The 22218-nt window shown below is 46.1% G+C and overlaps 1 protein-coding gene across 1 annotated transcript in view; it reads right to left on the minus strand.

Annotated features, from left to right (window-relative positions):
* The window catches only part of HPSE2 (heparanase 2 (inactive)), a 107116-nt gene that overhangs the window by 43310 nt on the left and 41588 nt on the right, over positions 1-22218 (minus strand). The gene's annotated exons all lie outside the window — the stretch shown is intronic.

The raw sequence follows: 22218 nt of genomic DNA on the forward strand, positions 1-22218 counted from the left end.
GCGTGGTAAAGAGCTCACAGGACAGTAATGGTTTCTAGGAACAAGTGTAAATTGACATGGAGCTTCAGAAGAGATGTGGGATCTGGGTTCAATCTCCCAGTGCTGTAAAGCTCAGATAATGGCCAGAGGGGCAATTTCCAAACCCTCTGTTCCAGTCTGGTGTCTGGGAAGAAACCAGGATCATATTACAGCTAAGAAAGCTGTTTTCTCCTGCTGCATAACTTAAGGTATTTTCCCTTTTGGATCAGGATGAATCCAGCATCTTCTAAAGTTTCAGAGGGAAATGGAGGTGAGCAGGGAGAGTGCTACATGTTTGAATGGAGCAGAAGAACAGAGCAAGGGAAAATAAGACTGTGAGCACCACCTGCTCTTCCACATCTCCTTGGCCACCACAGATCACGGGATTTGAGCCATGGAAATTGCTCCAGGGAAAACCTGGGTACAGCTCCTCATCATCCTCAGTGCTCAGCAGTGCCTGCATTGGGTGTCTTTGGGGCCTCTGTGGGAGGCAGCTTGTCCCGTCAAGAGACAGTGACAGCCTGCGTGGCAATTCCACCTCACTGACACTGCTTGCACAAGGGGCTGGTGGGAAACAGTGTGTGCAGCAGTGAGTCAAGTCAGCAGCTTGCTTGAGTCATTCCATTTTGGATAAAGGAATGCAAATAAAACGAGCAGAAAGTATTCAAATATTATTTTGTCCAGGCATTTAAAGCTGGTCTTTTACATAGGAAAAGGAGCAGAGGATGAGGTTTTATCAAAAGCTATATATTGATCCTGTGAAAAGCTTCAAATTTGATAGCACTATCTTCCTGCTCTTGAGGAAATTTTAAAAATCTAATTCCAGTCTCTGGAATTTAGCTCCGAAGTCCAAATAGGATGGACCACAGCAGACTGTGAGCAGGGTCTGATCTGTAAATGCTGCTAGAACAGGATTTGGATTGTGAACCTGACCTGCACTTAGTCAGACTGCTGAGCACCAACAGCAGGCTTGGGGTAAAACCCTCCAAAACCTCTTCTCAGTGTGGAAACTACCCATTCCTAATGACCAGGGGTGCTGGAGACAAGCCCTGTCAGCACCATCCCCTGCACAGGTGGTGGGCACAGCCCAGTGCTCTGCTCTTTACCCCGTGCAAAGCTGTGACTCTGGGATGGGTTACCCCCTGCCACAGAGGTGCCTCCCTCCGGGCTTTACCTATGCACGAGGAGGGAGCGAACCTGCCAGGCCAGGAACACGGCTGCAGACATAACCCAGCTCCACTGCCAGACCTTTGCTGACAGAATGACTGTTTTATATGGCTATAAGAACAGCTATAAGCGCAGCTGTCTGAAAAGCAACAAAATCTATGATGTGTGTTTCTAAAGCCAATGACAGCTGGCAGTGCTGCGCTGCAGCTCATTCCTTCTTTTACACGGTTTAGTTAAAACACTTCTCTGCAATCACCGTGATTTATCAACAAACTGCAGTTTCTGGAACAATTTAAAAGCATTCCCAGATAGGTAAGAAGTGGTCAGCTCCTCAAGCTCTCAGCAAGCTCCCAAATGGCAGGCAGCTAGAGATGGACAGGGACAGCTGATGGGAGGACCAAATGTCCTCCCTGGCCACTCACAGGGAGGACAGGGCTGTGAATCCCATTGGGATGGGGAGTGTTGAGGCAGGGGTACCTGGGCAGCTGCAGAGCATTACCCATGCATGGGAGAATGGTGATTTATTGAGTTTAAAGCTGGCTTCAGGTGCAAACATGAGCCATTTCTGTGCTGCCAGGAGAGGTGACTTGGTCCTTGCACAGGGCTGCTCCCTAGCCCCATGGAGGGGGAACTCCTGTGACCTCCTGCGGCTGAGTCTGACCTCTCAGGCATGGGAAACCTGTGCAGCCCAAAGACACAGAGGTACATAGAAGATAATGCCACAGCTCCCTGTTCAGCTGGATCTTGTAACACAAGGCAGAGTGAGAAGGCAAGTACTGTACCCTGCCTGTCCCCACACTCACCTCCTCCTGCCAGCTGTAGGGCAGCCATGAGGGGAACCCACACAACCCCATGCATCACTTGCTGCTCAGGCAAAATGCATCCACGATGTTCTTTCAATCTGCCACAGTTGCAAGGCAGAGGTTTTCTTTAGACTTTCGTTTTCTAGCAGCACCTGACACACTAACACTGCAGCAAGAGGGTAGATGTTCTCAGCACTTCCCTGAAAAAAACGAAGCTGGGCAGCACAGGCTGAGCAACACCCTGTGCAGATACTGTATGGCTAAACAGGGATGAAAGATGCACAGGTACAAAGCACGCTTTTAACATGTTCCTTTAATCTCAGTAAAATGCTTAGCCCAGGTAGGCTGTGCTCTAGCTCACCAATCCCCCTCAGCAGCTCCCATTCTCCATTTTTTGCTGCCTGAACTGCTGTCACGTGGCAGACACACAGCTTGATTCAGAAGAGCCTCACGCAAGCCAGATCCACCCCACAGCATCCCTGGAGCCGCAGAAGGAGCAGAGCCTTGTACCAGTCCCTTTGCCTCCCACCCCCCAGATCTGGCTGCTCCAGAGCACAGTGACATTGATCAGTCATGCGAGGAGGCTGAACTACCACATCGGGAACAGATTCAAACTGAGGACTTCACTGTTGCCAAACCCCAACATTCAAAAATCATGAGTCAAACTCACAAAAATCATGGGACTGGCTCAAGAAACCTGGTTTTAACATAATTTTCATTGCCTGCTGTTTTCAAAAATTTGGGGTGCCTTTATAAGATGTTTCTGAGCTCTTCTACTACCAGGAGAGTTAAAATCTGGCTTGTTTTTATTATTCCTTTTAGGCAGTTGATGTGCAGCAGAACAATCAGTTTACTTTACTAGTTGTTTGACTGCCTTTCCCAAGGGTGGGGACTGCAGCTGGTGGCCAGGGATGGCAGGGGCCATCAGTGAAGTCCCTCAGCGCCGGGTGCTGCAGCAGGAACGCTCTGCTGCCAAACAGGGATCTGGCCATCTCCTCTTGCAATCCCTAGCTATTGGGAAGCAAACCCAGAATCCACAAGGATCAGGTGCTTTATTTTGTGGGTCTGAGTCAATGTTTCCAATCGTGCAAGGAGCCCCAGGCATGGTGAGCTGCCCGTCCTGTCCCGGCGCATCCTCTCCTGCTGCTGACCCCGTTCTCGCCATCGGCCGTCCCTGGCTGTTCCCAGCCAGCAGAGCAGCTGACTTCCCTTGGAGGAAGAGGGAGTGACTACTCTTCGCACACTTTGTGAGCTGGGCATCTGGTATTTTTCAAAACTCTGAAACATTTTAACTGAAAACTGTCTTTAAAAAAAAAAAAAAAAAAAGAACACCCAAAACCCCAACCAAAAAAACAACACATAAAACCGGAAATGTTTCAATCTGAAATCCTTAATTAAAACCACACTCTTTAGTACATAAAGAAGGAAGTTAAAACAGAAATGTACTTTTGCACATTACAGACAGCATTATAATAAACACAGAGCTCTGCCAAGAAAGAGGCATTTTCAAGGCCAAAATAGATGCCTCCAGCTGCACTCGGATAATGTCAGAGGGCTCCTCTGCAGTGCCGAGTGTGGCTGCACTTGAACACAGCAGTGACCGACCCGACCAGGCCTGGCGGGTGAGGAACACGGCAATTACCAGCACAGACTGTGAGCACTGCAGCAGGACCACAGCCCGCCGGGCTCGGAGCTCCACTGGTCCCCACAGATCCCAGACCCGGCTCTTAATGTGTAAAATGTTCGAAGGAACTGGCCCTGGCTCTCTCTGCTCCTCTGGGCTCTCAGATATGGCTCAGCTGGAGGGACCCGGCTTGGCAGGAGCTCTCCCCGGATAATCTTTGGGGGAATCTTGTACCAAAGCACACAGGGTGGAGTCTGAACCTGATTTTGGAGGCACAATGAATGGCTGGAAAAGACCAGCATCGTTAGCATGATGTCCTGCACCAGGCAGCCTGGGACACACATGTGGAGTGCACAAGTCAAACCCAGTCCCTTAGGAGGACAGATCAGCTATTTTATAAAGGTACCCACTGAGAGCTTAAAATCTGCTGCAGTTATGGAAATCAGCCTACCCTGTGTGAGATTTTGCAGTTATTTAGCATCTGTGGTCAAAATAGGCACCTGGCTTTGAGTCCAAACTTACTGTTTTGGCTTTCTAGTGGCTGGATCTTGCTATACTCTTGCCCGGCTAGATTTTTGTTTCTTGTGGATAGCTCAAGATTAAGGTCAAGCCTCCTCTAACATTAAGAGGCATTTGTTGGAGGTCTTCAGCATCTTCACAATAATGCAAGATGTTCCAAGCTTCCAATCAATTCTTTGGCTCTTTGCTCTCCTACAAGTCTTGCCGAGCTCTGTCAACAAACCACTGCTGTGTGGGGCATTTAGGATCTCATGAACCAATTGATTTGCTCTGAGAGCACAGGTCTGCTCAGACTCCTTCTCCTCCTCACCAGCTGCTGAGCCAAAGCAGCCTTGTCTGCACTTAAGTGCCAGGAGAACAAACAAGACACACTTAAACAACTACAGCAAGTAGCCTCACACATCCTTCATGGAAAGACTATTGGAGGGGAATGCTGATGTGGAACGATGTCACCTGCTTAGGAAACAGAAGAAGGAATCAGGAGGGTTGTTTGGGGTTTTTTTGCATGAAGAATATTTTGGGGCTCAAAGAGAGGTGAGAAACAGACTCTGTGCATATCTCCAGGGACCAAGAAAAATAAAAGGAGCACAGAAAATGTCCCACAGAACTTCATTAATAGCAAGCAGAACACAGAGGACATCTATTTGAGTGTCTGACTAAAGCAGCTAAAATAACGGGAGATGGTAGGAATTGGTAATTTTAATTACCATTTTATCTGCTAAAGACAGAGCAGAGCAGGTCCCAGGCACTCCAAGCTGTTGGAATGTGTGAGGAAAAGTTGTTCTGGAGAAGGGAAAGTAACAGGGGAGGGGATGTTTATTACTTAAATATTATTGATATAGAAAGTTGATTAATAGTCCAAAAATGGAAGTAAATTTGAGTGCAAGTGGTTACAAAACCAAAAAGCCCAGCAATTTAAGGCAGTGAAGGAATAAGAAAAACAGATTAAAGATAATGTATTTCAAAAAAAGCAAATTTGAACAAATTCAGGGCACAGGTCAAGAGGATCTCTGGGGAAGGGAGTTTAAGACAGCATTTCCCAACCAGTGAGACATGGAGAGGCAACAGCTGTGCTGTGGGTCAGGGGAGAGAGCAGCAGAAAGAACAGCAGGAAAATACCCTGCAAATATGTACAGATTAGAGGACAAAAGAGGAAAATATCAATTGGTAACTCAGTGCGAAAGAGTAAGCAACATATTGACATAGAAACAGTTCTTTTCTTTAGTTTTCATCGAGGCAATTAACTGTGACATGACTGTTAGTTACATTAATCTGAACTGTGAAAGAGCAGCAGACCTGAAGAAGGACAGAATAAATGAAAGACCACTTAGGAAACCTAAGCCACAGAAGTGCTTAAAAATCACTATGAAGTCTGTGTCAAATTGTTTTGCCAAATACAGAAGATTCATATGTATCCAATAAATACCTTTTTTGCATTTTTCACCCAGAATTTTGCCACTATCAGCACACCCTCTTACAATAATTCTGTATTTTACTGAAGTGGTTTTACTCCTGGTACACTGGATGTATATTTATTGCTTTACCCTCCTGGGCACAGATCCGTCCCCAATACTCTCAGCTTCTGCAATTGGAGGCATCACCTGAGCAGGTTAATTCTTTGAAGGTGAGCAGGGAGGAACAGGCATGACCCATAGTGATGTAAGCACCCAAAGAGCCTTGGGTGAACTCCCTTTAAGCTCCACACCTCTTTATACTCCTGGAAAATAGCCCAAAGCCAGCCCAGTCCTGTGGATCAACTCTACAGGTATATGGACTTGGATGGGATGGATGTTGAATTTCCCAGCAGTCACCCTGCAGGCACTGCTGCCACAGCTCCTCTGCACTGGCTGGCACATCCTTGGTGGCTGTAGTGATGGGGAGAGTGCCTACACAGCCTGCCAGGACAGCAGCTCCAAAGTATCACCCATTGATGGTACCATGCCTAGAGCTGGCTGTCAAAACCAGAGGGAGGCACGTAGGCAGAAGAGGCAGAGGAGAGCACGACTCACTGGTGGTATGTGGGACTCAGCTAAACACAGCAAAAGGCTGTGCTGTGAGTTACTCCACTCTTGGAATGGATTTAGATGTCAGATGTCGGCTCTTCATGAGCAGATGCTCTGCATGGCTTTTAATACATGTGTGTACCCAACTGCTGAGTGACCTACAGCACTGCCCTCCCTCCTGCTCCCCTCTTACTACTGAAACACAAATCCTTCAACTGAAAATACATCAAACTCTGGAGCTAAAGAGTCATATTAAAATCGAGTATATGAGGTGCTGGTTTAAGCTAATGGTGTCATTGGCTTGCCTTCTGGGAGAGGGATCTGAGGTTTTTGCAATATACTTGTCAGACTTTTCAACTTATTCAGCTAAACAAATAACCACCAAAAAACCTCTGAAAGGGATTCTTCCCCAGCCAGAGGAGACAGACTTCTGAGATGATTCTTGGGGATAAAGGTTGATCTAAAAAAGTGTAATTTCTCAGGGTTTAACTGATTATCTCACTGGTTAAGTAAATGGTTTTATTTCTGGATACAGCATAATCTCTGCTGAAAAATAAATTCGTGGAAAATATTAAAATCAACTTATTAAAATAAATCCCCCCATACTTCTTGGCGGTCTCTAATTAAATAATTCTACCTGAAAATCCCATCGACTCAGATTACTTATGGGATATGCCCACTGGCTCCCACCTTTGGTAAATGGGAACCATGTGGGCAGCATTAGGAGAGGGAAGTGCAAGAAAAGGTGAGCCCAGTGAAAGGCAGACGGACACACCATGGCATTCTGGGGGAGATTAAAGGGAGACACAAAAGGAGGGATGAAAGCTTCTAACAGTGGAGAACAGGAAATTTTCTGTGTCTAAGGAAGGTTATGCTTGCTCTGAGCAGGAAGGAAGGTGTTAGCAGCTGGAAGAAAAAACTAAGTCTTGTTCTGAGAGGAAATGCTTCCAAAGCATTTACTTTCCAGATTAGCAATGACCTTGCTCCATTTACTGCTGAGACTGTGCATGTTGGAAGCCTCATCCTGCAAAATGTGGCTTGCTGTGCATTATTGTACAGCTGACAAATGCTCCACGTTCTGAACTGAGAAATATGCTCACAGCACTCAGAAATGACTCAACAGATTCTCACTCAGATTTCAGGTCATCTCTTCAAACCCTCAGTCTGAAAGTTTAGCATAAGGAATTCCTATTTAAAGAGAGGTGATAGGACAAAATTATAAAAACTCAAACCACAGACCAAGGGTTCCACAGGATCTTGTGCTATGTCAGCACCAGGGGGACAAACAGGGCAAGCATCTGGACACCAGGAGGACAAGTCAGCCACCAGGATCACCTCCTGGAGAGAAAACAGAGAGACAGAGGGTGCCCAGGATGAAAGCAGCAAACTTGGGCAGCCTCAGTCTCTTCCCAGCAGCACTGACCAGATCTGGTGGTGATGTGCTGCTGTGCAACACAACAGCTTTGATCACAAAGACTGATGGCAATGAAGAAGCAGATATCTCTAGTGATTAAGGGAGGAATGTGAAATATTTTATGCACATGTGTGTAGAAACAGGCTCTATCTTTCTAGAGCACTTTGGCCATCCAGTCAAGAAAGGCACAAAGGCAGCACTTGTGTTAGAAGAGGTGGCAGCATCAGGGACAAATTTATTGAGCTGGTCTGTCAGGCCCTAGTGGATAGTAATTTCTTTCAGGTGAATTTTACTGGTACTCCAGTGCTGGCAAGTCCTGGGATGGCAAAGACAACAAGAGCCCACAACTGTCAGAGAATATGGAAAACCTGATTAGCTTTCTGATGGCTCTTCACTCAAATACAGTCTAAGCACCACAAAGACAGAGCAGAAGGGCAACCCAGCCTCCACAGTGCCCTGGAGGAATTTTGGAAATGGTGTTGATAGCCATGCTCCAGCAAGGCACTGCCTGGGACATTGCGTGAGTGAAGTTTTAACCACTGTGTTTCCTGTGTATTCCATTTCCTGACACAAGAGGTGCTGCAAGTCCTATCAGTGGTGATTTCCCACTTCTCAAAGGATGGAGATCTGTGAAGTTTCCTTAGCCTCTAATGGCTCCTTCCCAAGGACAGACTCACTAGGAGGTGCAAGCTATTGGCAGCCCGAGGGCCCAGAGGAGCTGTTGACCGTGTTTAGGCCGCGGTCCAGAAGACTTGATTTCATCCAGCATAAGCGGAGCTGTTTTATTTATTCTAATGGTCTGATGGTGAGGGAGGAGTGCTCCCTGGCTGCCCAGGCCAGCCCTGTTCCAGGCAAGAGGTCCAGCACACAGCCCTTCTCCAGAAAACACTGCTCACAGGGACGAGGCACTCATCCCCGTGTGCTACCTGGAAGCAAAGTTCAGCAGACTGATGCTGCCTCCCAAGAGACATTTAATCTTCTCTTAGACCTGTTGTCTGACATTCTATGTCTTTGCCAGCCAGGTGAGCCTGCATGATTGCTCCACATCATGCTGGGGGACTGTTTGAGCGTCCCTTCTCCAGCAATGGCCCAGAGGAGAGACCTGGAGAAGAGCACAGGAAGGACAACCACAGCATGGCTGGCCTCCAAGAATTAGTGGCACAGGGCAGCAAGGATACAAGGAATCAGGAGCCTTACTTCCCAAACAAAAGCAATAACAGGAGTCAGGGTATAATGACAGCCCCGGGACATCACATGCACCACAAATATGATGAAGCTCAACTCAGAGTAACCTGCTGTGCCATCCAAAGATCTGAAAGCAAGATGTCCTAGCTCACATAAAACAGTGAGACTCTGCTGAACCCTCAGAACAGACTCACGCCAAATTATAAATAAAGATCCAAGAAGACTTGACACAATACTGAGGCAATGACTAGAGAAATGACTTATGAAGTGCACAGCAAATGCCTGCAGGGCTGACCAAATGGAGGAGAAGCTTTTAAGAACTGCAGAAGTTTTCCAAAGGAACAGAATCTGAGGAGTGCCAATTTGTGTCACAGATTTTCCATCTGCACACAAATAAATAAATAAGAAAGATGGAAGCAGACAGGGAGAAATCTGTGTTGTCCATCACAGAGCCCTATGTGGGTGTAGCTCCTCCAGTGCAGTCTGAGCTGAACTCCAGCGAGACTGAAGTGTTGCAGATGGCCAGCAGTAGTCATCTGCGTGGGGCTGAGTTACACTTCATAGGTCCAGTTCTGACTCTGAAATGAATACTCTGTCCTATACACGTCCAAGGTGCTCTCCAGACCTGCACAGCATTGATCTGCCAGAGAAGGAGCAACAATGTCCCTCAGGCAGAGAGTGGTTTGGGAGTCCAGTGAGAACAAAGGAACGAGGAAGGAAGATGTGAGACAATAAGCAGAAGGGGAAAAGAAATAATTTTCCATGGCTAAGCCATGATATCCCAGCTCCCATTAACTCCCACTCCTGCTCTCCACAGCACCTTGGCGTAAGGACACCAGCCTTGCCACCCACCAACAAATCCATGGAGGGAGCAGAGAGGGAGGCACGCCAGGCAAAGAGGGGACAAAGGCAAGCCAAAGAGTGCGGGAGGGAAAAAATATTTTGGGGTTTATTTTTCACACAGGATTCACAACATTCCTCAGAAAATTTAATTTTGCTGTCCTGTTCTTGTTTGCTAACCAGAACCAATTTAATTTTAAAACAACACGCAGAGCCAACAGGGGAAAAAACATTTTGCAATGGCTCTTCGCTCCCACTTGGAACGGCGAGCACAGCTTAACTCGTTCGGCTCTCGCAGTTGCAGCACCAGCTCGTGGGGAGCTGACCCAAGAAGCCTCTGCCCAGGAGGAAGAGGGAACTCACTGGTGGCTGTAAACGATAGAATAAAAATGGGGTTTTTTGAGCAACTTGACAGGTCCCACTCCACACATCTGTGGGGGGTGGACGTGGTGGGAGCAGAGAGCAATTTGCCGCATGGAACATCTTCCTGTAGCCCTGTCTCTCCACTCGACAGCTCACTCCAAGGTTTGTAGAAAGAAAATGGATTGTTGCTGCATTTAACAAAGAGTAGAAAGCTCCTATTCCTCTTCCGCTACCAAGAACTCGCACATTTCTCATATCAGCATGTGAGTCTTTTGTGGTTTTATGCCTTGTTGTGACAGTTTGGTAAACAAACTGATAAAAATCAAGAGCTTTTCAAAGGCAAGGTTAACACACTCATGTGCAACCTGGCTTGTCAGAGAACACCAGAAACTCCAAACACGTTGCTTCTGCTTACCATCTGCATGAGCTTATTCAGACTAAAATAACAAAGTGTGTTTCCTGATCTCCATCAACGTAAATAGAGCCATTAAACTGCAAGGCTGTTTACATTCTGGGAAATAGTCATTGCATTCATCCTGATTGCTCCTCATCCTGCAGCCCCAGCGTCCTCAACCGTGCTAGCCGTGGCTCTGCTGCAGCCCACAACCCCACTGACCACCAGCTAACACCAGGCATGGGGACCTGCCACGTCTGTGCCACAAAACCAACGGAAACCCCTTCACAAATATTGTATGCTGGTGTCCAAATTCTATTTTATAACTAGAAACAAGGATACACTGGAAGGATCCAGCTCTCCCAGTTGTAATATCTGGCAGGCATAGAAGTGGGAACATTCACATTTTATAAAAGAAGATCTTTTGCTAGGTAAAATCATAAACATTAGAGCAGAAAAAAAACCCCTGGAGCTTGCCAGTGGTGTGCTTACAATAGCTGTCTTCTGCGTCATGCAAGGACCAGCACTCCAACACAAGCACGTAGAGATAGCCCGGCCTCCATCCCAGAGGATTCATGTCCTGGAGGAGGAGGGGATGGTGCCATCTGTAAGCTGTTGCATCCCAGAACACCAGAGCCAGACACTGCACTCCTTTGGCCCAGGCACTCCATCTGCCCATGGAGGGCTGAGAGCAAACATTGCCCAGCCCTGTGGCGTCCGACCACGCCAGCCAGCACCTCTGCATCCCATGGGCACGGGGCTCCTGGGTGCTGACAGGGACAGTTGCACAGTTCCTGGGAACACAAGCCATTCTGGGTGCTGGCCTGCACTGCTAGACTCCTTACAGCCCTAATAGGTGTTCCCTGTAATTGTGGGAGACCGTTGTTTTTTGTTGGCCTAGCTTCACCTGCAGCATTGTCAGGAATGAGAATTCCACATTTGGAAATAATAACAAAAGGATAAAACTGGGCAAATAATGATGCAGGCCAGGTCACACATTCCCATTTTATTAGACTCAAACCCTCCTGAAAGAATTTCCTTGTATCTGCGTGTAATAGCTAAGTGCAAATATTTTCTCGAGGACATTCTGTTTCACAAAATGGAGGGGCTCTGTTTCTGTGCCGGTTACATCATAAATTATCCATTATAAGTGTGGCAGATTTTGCCTCTATGCTCTCTGCATAACAGCTCTGGACCTGCCCTTGTGGCTCTGCTTGGCGAGCCAGCTCTGGAGGTCCACAGATCCATCACAAGCATTCCCCTCTGCAGGGCCAGAGCATCTGTATTACCACTCTTCACAGCTCCTGTCTTTGTCTCGGTCCCAGACGAAAATATCCCTCTCCTTTTGCGCATGGCTCTTCCTTAACCTCTCCCTCTGCTAGCAATTAATTCACTGGAGCATTTGTGAACCAGAATGAAAGACAACATGGAAGAGAAAAGATTAGTCCCATTCCCCACAGTTCTGGTGGGGACAATGCCATTCTGCCCAGCCTTGTCCCACCTGGCACTGTGCAGCAGGAAGCCCACGGAGTATGGACAAGGCTAAGGAAGTAAGGAGTGCAGCACATTTGCTTTGGCTGCTGAAGTTCTGCCAGTCGTGTCACGTGTAACCATTTAACAACGGGGCTCGTGAAACCCAGCACATCGGCATCTGCTTTTACCTTGGCTTTCAAGGCATCTGTGCCATGCAGGCACTGTTTTTAAAGGAGTGAAGCAAATATGGATTTGCACTTGCATTCGAGCACCAGTGAGGTGGAATGCACTGTGGGAATGGCATCGCCCCAGGCAGAGCCAGTACGTCCAAAGGAGCAATCCTGCCTTGACTCAGAGCTGTTAACCACATCCCAGGAACCACTGCAGGTTCTAGAGTTACACACCCGCTGGGAGACGGGCTTTCATCACAGACCTGTAATTAAAGGGAGATGTCAATGTAGCATGTTAATAACTTGGAACATCAGTTATCCTTGGAACATCAGTTATCCTTGGAACATCAGTTATCCTGGGAGTTCAGTGAATTCAAAAATATAACTATTTTGATAGAGCTCATCAGTTAACATACCAACTTTAACTCCAAATAAATCAAGAAGGCTTGATGATTTTATGCCAAGGTATTTCTGCAGAAATAGAAAGTACTTCAGTGTGAGCATAGAAAGACTCAGCCGCAAACCAGGCAGGCACAGCATGTCAGCACAGAGCACCTTACATCTGTCCCTCTGCATCTAAAACAGTTAAAGAATTACTCAGTACTTTGCACAATAAACTCTAAATATCATTACAACCCCTCAGGTTTGCTTCGTGAGGAAGATAGAGTGAAAAAAGATGCCTGTGGCTAGACGGTGTGTTTAATCATGTCCAGCCCTTTCCATCTGAGGTGTACATATCCAGTGTCTGTCCAAACAGGAAGGGCGCACACACGGGATAGTCAGAACAGCTGAAACTCACGCACTTAAGAAGGAAAACATCTCCCAGTTGTGCGTGGGATGACTCTGAGGATCAGGAAATGCACAGAAGACGATGCCCAGGGACAGGGCGATCTCAGCCATGGGATGTGCTTGGGCACACTGCAGGGGTGTCACTGAAGAACAGGCCACTTTGGGTCAGGGATGGAGAGAGCACCATGCCGTGCACAGGCTCAGACCCGCTCAGAAGACACCTAACCCAGATGGGAGAGGTGAAAGCAGCAGCCATGAGCTGTTCTCAAGTGCGTGGCAATGTTTCATTGTCAAAAAGGCTGTGCTGGCCAGAAATGTTACTACATTATTCAGCATTAAAAAACATTTTCCACTTAAGAACTGACACAAGTTTGAAGCCAGTGTAAAAGCACCCTCTCAATCAGTAGTAACAATGGCATCATTCAGTTCTGCTGATGCTTCAGGAGAGATCAGTACTTCTGCCTGTATGGTTTTAATAAAAGCAGCCAAACAATCCCAGTATGGGCTCTCTAGAAAGCCCTGTGGAGGGTTCGTGCACTTGAAAAAGGAGTGTGGGATCCATGGCAGTTGAGGTGGCATTTGTGTGAACGCAGCTGCCCTGGGATAAAGATGTTCCTGGCATAAGCTGAAGCAATACAGAGCTGTAGACAGACAAGCCCCTGGAGAGACAGAAGAGAATTATGGAGTGTTGAGCTAATTAGGTTCACAGCCTTAATTATTGGAGCACTACAGCTGATAATGCAAAACCAGCCTTGTAAACAAGCTTCTATTTTCAGCCACTCATGCCAACAACTTTCTTCTGAAAGCATCTGCTGCACAACTCAGACTTGTCACATCCCAAGGGCACATTCTGGAGAGTGTAAAGAGGTGCTCTGAAGCCCTATAATATCAGGTAATTAGAGCAAAAGAGATCTTGACAATTGCCATTTTTAAACAAATAATGAAAACATGATGGAACATTTCAAACTCATATGTGGGCTGGAACATGCATGGCTTAAGTGCTGGCTGAAAAAAACCAAAAACATGGGAATTCAGTTTTATAGATGGCTTGCAAACCTTCAGCTTCTCTTCAGAGCTTCCTCCCCAGGATGAGAGGAACAGAAGGCAGGGTCACACACAGATGTCTGCTAATCCCAGGACAATATGGATGGAGTCACAGCCTCACACCTTAACTGGTTCCATCCTTCTGCCCACACTAAAACTTTGTAGAGGCTCTGAAGAAGGAGGAACCATCAGATCACCTTGTCTGACCTCCTGTGCATCACACACTATAATATTTCACCCACTTACACATGTGCTGAGCCAAATAACTCAAATTTGGCTGAACCATAGTTTCTATAAAGGCAGCCAGACTTAATATAAAGCATTACAAGATGAAGAGAAAACACTTTTTTTTCCCCTTAGGTAGTTTATGTAGCTGGCTAAATATTTGTGTCCCAGTTCTAATTGGAATTCTTTGGGTTTGGTTTCCAGACCCTGACTCTTGTTCTACCTCTAGTCATTAGATCAAGAAACCTTGCAGCAGATTATGTGTTTTTTTTCATGAGACCACACAAATGAATCCACATTTTAGTTGTTTTTTTGATACACTGAACTGCCCAAGTTTGTGAAGGCTCCTTCACAAAAAGGACCCAATACCTCTTGGTACCCAGTGGAGTTCCCTCCACTCCAGCACCTTCACTTATCCAGGTGAAACAGCAAGTTGAATCAGTTCAATATCAGTGTCAAAGGTGCATGGAGAGCCCAGGAAAGAAGAAGTAAAGAGTAAAGACAACTCTCAGTGATGAGGGAAAAGCAGGGGAGCTTGGAGATTGCACCAAACTCTGTCCTGTAGAGGTCTAAACTTCCAGTTAGAGCAACGCCCAAAGAGCCATTCCTGTTCACATGAGAGTCACACATCAGTGCAGAGAAAAGTGTCCTTGAAAAAAACCTCAATCCATATAAAGCTCAGAAAAGGTCATCACATCATCGAGGCTGTTGTCCCACACAGCCAAATGTACCTCCTAGAGCCACCTTCACTGAACTCAGTCATTTGAATTTACTCAATAGCAAAAAGCATTAGATTTTAAATGTTTTTTTTTTTAAATGGAAAACAAATGATCCACTTTTATATTGCTGCCCACTCAGTGAAGCATTAAATGTTTCCTGGGATAGGGTGCAAGCAATGATGTAAGGTTTTGGGAGCCTCAGACATGGGGCAGCTGGAATAACTGGACTATCACGAGCTGTCAACATGTGAACAAAGATATCAACTATGAGTTGAGATTCTTGGGCATTTAAATACACACTTAACAATTCCCAGAGCAGACAGTGATTTATGACTCACCCAATTATCCCTGTCTCATGATGGTGTATAGCAGAAACATTAATGAGGGAACCAGAGCTAAGGGGAGACAAAAATGGACAGATTTTCCACATGGACAGCCATGATATGATATGGCACTCATTACATTCCAGTGCCCACCCAGGGGAACGTGGGCTGGGTAAACGGGGCAAAGAAGGTGGAAGAGGACCAGGCCATGTGTTTCTGCTGTGAGTACCAGTTTGAAGAACAGGAGAAGCCAAGATGCTGCACTTCAGTCCTGGGAGAGTGTCAGTGACTGACAAATCAGGCTCAGATCCCCACGATACTGCAAACTTCAGGGCAAACCTGATTTTTAAATGTTGATGCATTTTGTTATTTCATACCATCACCCTACCATTGTGAACACATAGGGTTAGGCAGGTTAATGAAATAACTTGTCACTTAAGCCCTGCTGAGTGCTAAACCTGAGCTCAAGGCTCTTCACCACTAACCTCACTCACCCTACATCCCACAGAAATCATGTCAGATGAGCTGCAAGCACACTGCTCTGACCATCCTGCTCAGAAACGGGGGGGCCCTGTCCCTGCCAAGGCCACACCCCAGTGATAACTGTGTCATTATCATTTCTGTGCATCTTTTATCTGACAGCATTTTCCAACTTAACTCTGGCCAACCCCTCCACTTAATTGCAAGGACTTAGTCATTAAGAAAGTAACATGAATTGGCAGATTATGAGAAACATCTTTCCTGGAAAAGATTAGCCTGAGTTGCTTAATAAATAACACGATAGCAGAGAGGGTGTTTAAGATTCAGGGGTCAGCAGGCACTCGTTACCATCACAAAAGGTTTTACAGGTTCTCCTGGACCTCCTAAAGAAGACACTTAAAAAACAGGTATGAAATCAGTAAGTCACAAAATAGCAGAGCTGTGTGTCTTCCTCATTTCAAAACAGAGGACAAGCACCATGAAATAAAAGAGATTCAGGGCTGATTTTATGTGCATTTCTTATGCAGAGTGGATGTGAGGATCATGAACGGAGCAGACCCTGGAGTCCCTGGCATGTTCTTCCTCGGCAGCATAGGGAGACATTTGGGACACAAAGAAGTGATTTCAAAATCATCTGCGTCAGTAGGGAAAGAACAGAAATTTAAATTTCAATTATGACTTTTAATTAAAGGAAGCACTACTGTTACAATGAAAACATACAGCCAAAGCACGGAAGGTGTCTGCCTCCACACTGCTTGAACAGAAACTTCCTTCAGACACCAGGAGGCACCAGCATCCTGATAGGGATGAACTTCTGTGGGTGATGCTCGCAGTGCACAGATACCTAGGAATTAGCTTTCTCCAGCTGAGCAAGCACAGCTTTTTCCTAAGCATGAGGTTTCTATTTGCATCTAGCCTCCCATATCCCTTCATTTTCTCCCAGGCTTTCTGATGTATGAATATCTCCAGTAGCTGTCATCTTTTTGCCCTCTATAATGCTGCCAAAGACTTGTACCTGTCTGTCACTCATTAAGTTACTTGAAGTAAAACCTTGCTTTTTTTCTCAGAACACGATACCCCCTGACCCCCCCACCCCCTCAATCCCACACCATGTGTGTACCATAATCCAGGGGAACTGGAGCAGCTCCCATGTGCCCAAGCAGCCTCCAGCCATCACTGCACCCACCAGCCCCAAGACTCCTCTTCCTGCCATTATTATCCCAAATACCATCACACCTGAACTGTCCCAGGAGGAACACTCTTGCATATGATGCCCAGGTTATTTCTGAGCACATAAAGTTTCCTGCCTGTCTCTAGTTAGCTTCACTCTGAGACACTTGGATGCTGAGCAAGCTGAAGCCTGCACATCTGCTGGGATGAGAGATGCACTGTGGCAGCTAAACCCCCGGGGTGCACACAGTCCATGTGTCTTTTCCTGCAGCCAGCTGAAGTGAGGACATGCCATAACACCTAGTGCTATTCTCCTCCTCATCTCTTCCACCACCCTGTTCATTCAGGACAGAAACCCTTGGGAGCTCAAGTCCCAGCCTGATCACAGGCTGAGTTTAACATTCTATTCATAGATTGTGTCAGTGGGAGTAGGACTCCCTCAGTGCCCCAGGAGGGGCTACCAGAGAACTGTGCTCCCATGTCAAGAGTCAATAATCCAAACAGCATGAAAACAAAAGGTACTGGAGTGGCTGGCACTGAGTTATGGTGTTGGAGGCTCTCTTCCCTCAGAAGTCACTTCAGGGGACACGTGCCATGGAGGGGTGCCATCCCCAGGCACCCCCAAGCTTCGCAGGCATGCAGACAGGCAGAGGCAGCACTAATGCCACCGTGTGCCAAGGCACATGGTGCTGCTCCCAGCCTACAAAAGCCACCAGCACGGATCTGCTCTCCAAGGTCTCAGCAAGCATTTCTGCAAAGCATAAACTCCTTAAACCTCATGTTTCTGGAACTTAAATCTGCCATTTTAAAGCAGCTTAAATGTGATGCGAACACTAATAAAAAACCATCCACCAGCTCTGCTGCTGCAAAACAGCTGGCTTTGAAGCTGGCTAATTCACTTAGCAGAAGCTCAGCCTTGCCGTGCTCTTGAACAAGGACAGAGGGACTGCAGGACCACCACTAACAGCAAAACCTATCTAGGTTGTTTCTGTAAACTGCTCAGGGCACTAACAAATTCAACAAGGAGAAAAGCACATGTACTTTCCTGCTGCAAAGGCAATGTGAGCAGCCCAAGTGCATGAGGTAACTCACACAGGAGCTTTTTAAAGCAGTGGCTGTGACCATTTCTGGGGTTGGGGATGTGATTGCCACAAGGGAACACATGGCTGCGTGACACACAGCCCTTTGCTGGGACTCACACTCTCTAGAATTCGCTGAAGCTAAAGCTTTCATTGCATTTTCACTGTGTTTCAGGGCTGGGTAATTTTATGGACACTAATAACACTCAAAGTAAGATACTCCTATGAAAAGATAATCAAATGTCATGCATGAATCAAGAAACCACCATGGTTCATTCAAAGAAGGCTGAGGAAATGGCAAAATAATTATCTTTGGAAGAAAAGAGGAGATGAACTTAAATATTAGCAATTAGCAATATGTACTAACACATCAAGAAACCTTACATCAGTAAATTAAACAAGGGCTGGTGCTTGGGGAGATGGGCACAGCTAGCTCAGAGGTGGGCTTGTGCTGGGGCTAAGATAAACTGCATCCAGATTAGAGGCCAGAAATGAAAGAGGGGATGGATATGACCCAAATTAGGCATCATCACCTTGGAGATGGAGGCACCCCTGCGTTGATAGAGCACAGGATTAAATCCTGCAGCTACACAGTCCTGGGCTGAGGAGAGAAAATCACATCCAGGAGGAGACTGGAGGGCAGGAGCAGAGAGGAGACACAGCTGATACTGCTGAAGGCTGGCTGTGCTGTGCTCACAAGAAGCTCCTGCTGATCTTCTGCCACAGCCACCCCGTGACCGTGGTGGTGGGTGGTGACAGCAGCACTGCCTGCTCCCAGCCCTGCCCCGCCGTGGGGTCAGCAGGATGCTGTGGGACAAGGCATCTGCAGACACCAAACACCTTCTGGCTGCTTGGGCTTGGTGTGCACAATGCCCATCATGTGGTTTTTACTGAGGAGTTTTCCTGAAAGGTTAGTGAGCCTCCAGCACCACCAGAGGAACACAGCACTGCTCTGCCCAGCCCCACAGAAATAATGACTGAGGGTTTGTTTGTGGAGCAGCCTCCACATCCTGGTGCTGCACTAAATCACGCTCCTGGTCAGTTCCCAGTGTGGAGAAAGCAGGCTAAGGATGTGGCTATGGCAGGGTGTGTTACTGCAGTCAGGATGCATTTCTGCACCCCATGTGGTGACACCGGCGTCCTCGAGTAATTGCACATTTTTCTGCACTGCACTGCCCCTTGGGATCCTGGGCTGGGAGTGGAAGAGATGCTACAGCACTTGTCAGAAAAGATTTCCAGATACAGACTTTGATCACAGGGAAGAAAGGGCAGGTTGGGACATTTATGCAGGAAACAAATCCCCAAGAGCCACTTCAATGCAGTGTAAGGAAGAGGCTTTTTTCCCTCTGAGCTCCACACAGATTGTCAGGGAAAAAGACCCAAAAAGTAACCCCCAGAAAAAGCATAAACTCTGGCAAATTAAATGTAAGAGCACAATAAAGCAAATAAAAAGATTTTAAGAAACAACTTACTAAAGCCTTTAAAACTAATAAAAGCTTTTTCAAACACATCAAAAGGAGGAATGCTGCCAGAGAGTCTGTAGAGCCAGAAGATGGCTGAGGCAAAAAGATAAGACGACAGCAGAAAAGTTAAATTAATTCTTGGCATGTGTAGGGAACAGCTTGAGAAGGTTCCCACAGCAGAGCCTTGCTTTATGCGGGATGAGCCAGAGGAATGTCTCCAGCAGCAGCACCAGCCACAGAGGTGGAGACAGGGGCTTGTGGAGCTGAGCAGGACAGGGGAGCTTTGGTCACTGCCCCTCGCAGCAAAGGGAACACCCCTGCCAGGAAATCACGAGCTGGAAACAGCAACTCATGCAGCCAGGGCAGCTTCCCTCCCACCACGGGTAATTAGGCAGAGGAGCCCATTACCAGAAGGGCTCTGAGGGTGGCTCAAGGTTGGATGGATTCCCTGGACTCTGAGATGAATGAGTAGGAAGAAAGGCACTGTCAGCTTTAGGTGATACCCTGGCAATTCCACAGTTCTGCCCAGGCTCTCTGTTTAAGACAAGAGATGTAGGACATCCCTCTGAGGGATAGAGAAGCAGTCCCTACAAGGAGAGAAGGCTGAAAGTGGACACCCAAATGCGACTTGCCATAACCCTCATTATTGCTTTAAGGCTGTTTTTTGGGAAAATGTCCCAGTAATTAACATTTAGAGTGCAACTTATAAGTAAAGGACAGCAGTGGAGAAAGAGAGCAGTGCTGCAAAATAGGCCAGTCTTTTGGGGATTCATAAAAATATTGCTTGTGGCTGCTAGAGAGGTCAAGGTCTGTGCCTACAACACACTGGAAATGCTTGGTCATAATCAATCCTGAACCAGCAGCAGCTGGGCAATGCATCCATTCCAGCTCCTGGCGGCTTCCAGCACAAATTTCATGTGATTTGGTACCAAGCATACTCTGTCATCATCACTCACATGGCTGTGAAGACAAATCACAAGTACTCCAGATGATGAAATTAGGAGCAGGGTGCTTATCCTGAGCAACACTTTCTTGGCCTCACAGGGTGCCTCCCAGGAGAGCCTGCTGCAATGTGACAGGGCTGTGTTACTGAGGTTAATATTGTTTGCATGGAGAGGAAAAGAACACAAATACAGGACTCGTGGGAAAACTGGGGGTTGAAGGTGGAAATGTATAGGCTAAGGAAAGGTGTAATTTTATAACTGGACTTTTTTTTTTTTAATATCTAGACCGCTCTGAGCACTGCACGAGTCCCTTCCTCTCAGCACCTGCTTGCCCCGCTGCATTTTCCATCCTCAGTTTTTCCACCACTGAACCTGGTCACAGGCAAGTTCTGATCCATTTCTCAAACATACAAGAATGGATTTAGCCTACCAGGGCATGTGGAGCCTCCTGGATGAGAGGGTTCTACAAAACCACCATGGTCCCCTGACACCTGCAAGACACCTGGCACCTAAGGGAACTCTGTAGACAAAAACCCAGGAAGCCAAACACCTGGAGGCTGATATCTTCTATATTTGAGCCCAAACTGCCACACACAGTGCACTGGAAAATTCACCAAAATAAAGAGCTTACAGATTATATGTTCATATATTTAGTTTGAAAAAAATTATTAAGTCTCACTTTCTTATTCACTTTGATTTCCTTGGGACAGGAAATGCAGGCTTTCAATCTGGCTGTAGCAAGGGGAAATTTATAGATGAATGGAAGATGGCTTTGCTCCTAGAAATGCTGGCATAATGACTCTGCAGCAAGATACCAAAGAACTTCAATTTATTCAATTTATTCTAGCGGCAGATAGCATGCCAATCAACTCTTAAGCACCGGAATACGTTAAAAAGACTTTTCTTTTTTTAATTATACATTGCATTTTAATTTATCAAAGCCAGGGCAGTTTTTAGAGACAGAATGAAGCAAGACAAATGTATGCACTAGAAATAAGCCTCCCTTTTATACATACATACAGTGAAGGCAGTTAATCATTGGAACAATTTATCTGCATTGTGGATGATTCTCCATCACATGTTATCTTTTTAAGGCAAGAATAGAAAATTTTATTAAAGTCTGCTCTGGTTCAACCAGAAGCTGTGAGTTTAAAGTAGAAATTTCTAAATAAGATTTTTTGTCCAATGTTACTATGCAAAACAGACAAGATTATTGTATTAGTGCATACTGACCTTAACAGTCAAGACTGATTGTAATGAGAGAGGTTTTGCATTAAAATAAATTATATTAAAGGCATTAAATTGTATTTCTTTGAACCACTCTGAAAATTTTTGCTTTGATATTGATATTCTTATTCAGTCAGTGTTTATTTAGATATCAAAAGGTACTAAAACTAATCATGGAACTTTCCGTTAACATATATTTAATATAGCACAATAGACTTACTGAAGCACGTAAAATATCTGAAGTATATTAGAAGTTTAAAACCTTGTAAAACTATGGATTACTAACCCAGTGCTATGAATGCTTTTGGGGATTTAATGGGATGTTGCAGGATATTAATTTCCACCCCCTCTCCATCAGAGCAGCAGGGTGAAGGGAAAGCTCCTCCAGTCCCTCTAGCAATAGAGACAACATACTAGAGCACAAAAATGAATTTCTGCTGGACTTGCTGAGGTCTGGATGCATGAAGGTCCTTCTTCTCTGCTTCACACGTGTCCTCCACTAACACAAACAACCACTGACAAGAAGGAACACTGAACTTTGAGTCAGAACTAAAATAGGTATAGTCAAATATTAAATTAAACAGAGCTCCAGATCAAACTTTTCCACATTAGATCGAGCTCCAGCCTGTGCACACCATTCAACCTCTTTTAGACAACACAGACACAATCAGATCTGATTCATATTCCAGCTAGGATCAGCTCTTAATTCCTTTAAACGAAATCCAGACACAAGGTGCCACATGTTCCTAGGCTTTGTGGATTCTTAAATATTTTCCTTCTCC

Source organism: Pyrgilauda ruficollis, unplaced genomic scaffold (genome assembly GCF_017590135.1).
Source record: "Pyrgilauda ruficollis isolate IOZ18807 unplaced genomic scaffold, ASM1759013v1 scaffold15, whole genome shotgun sequence".
Lineage (NCBI taxonomy): Eukaryota > Metazoa > Chordata > Aves > Passeriformes > Passeridae > Pyrgilauda > Pyrgilauda ruficollis.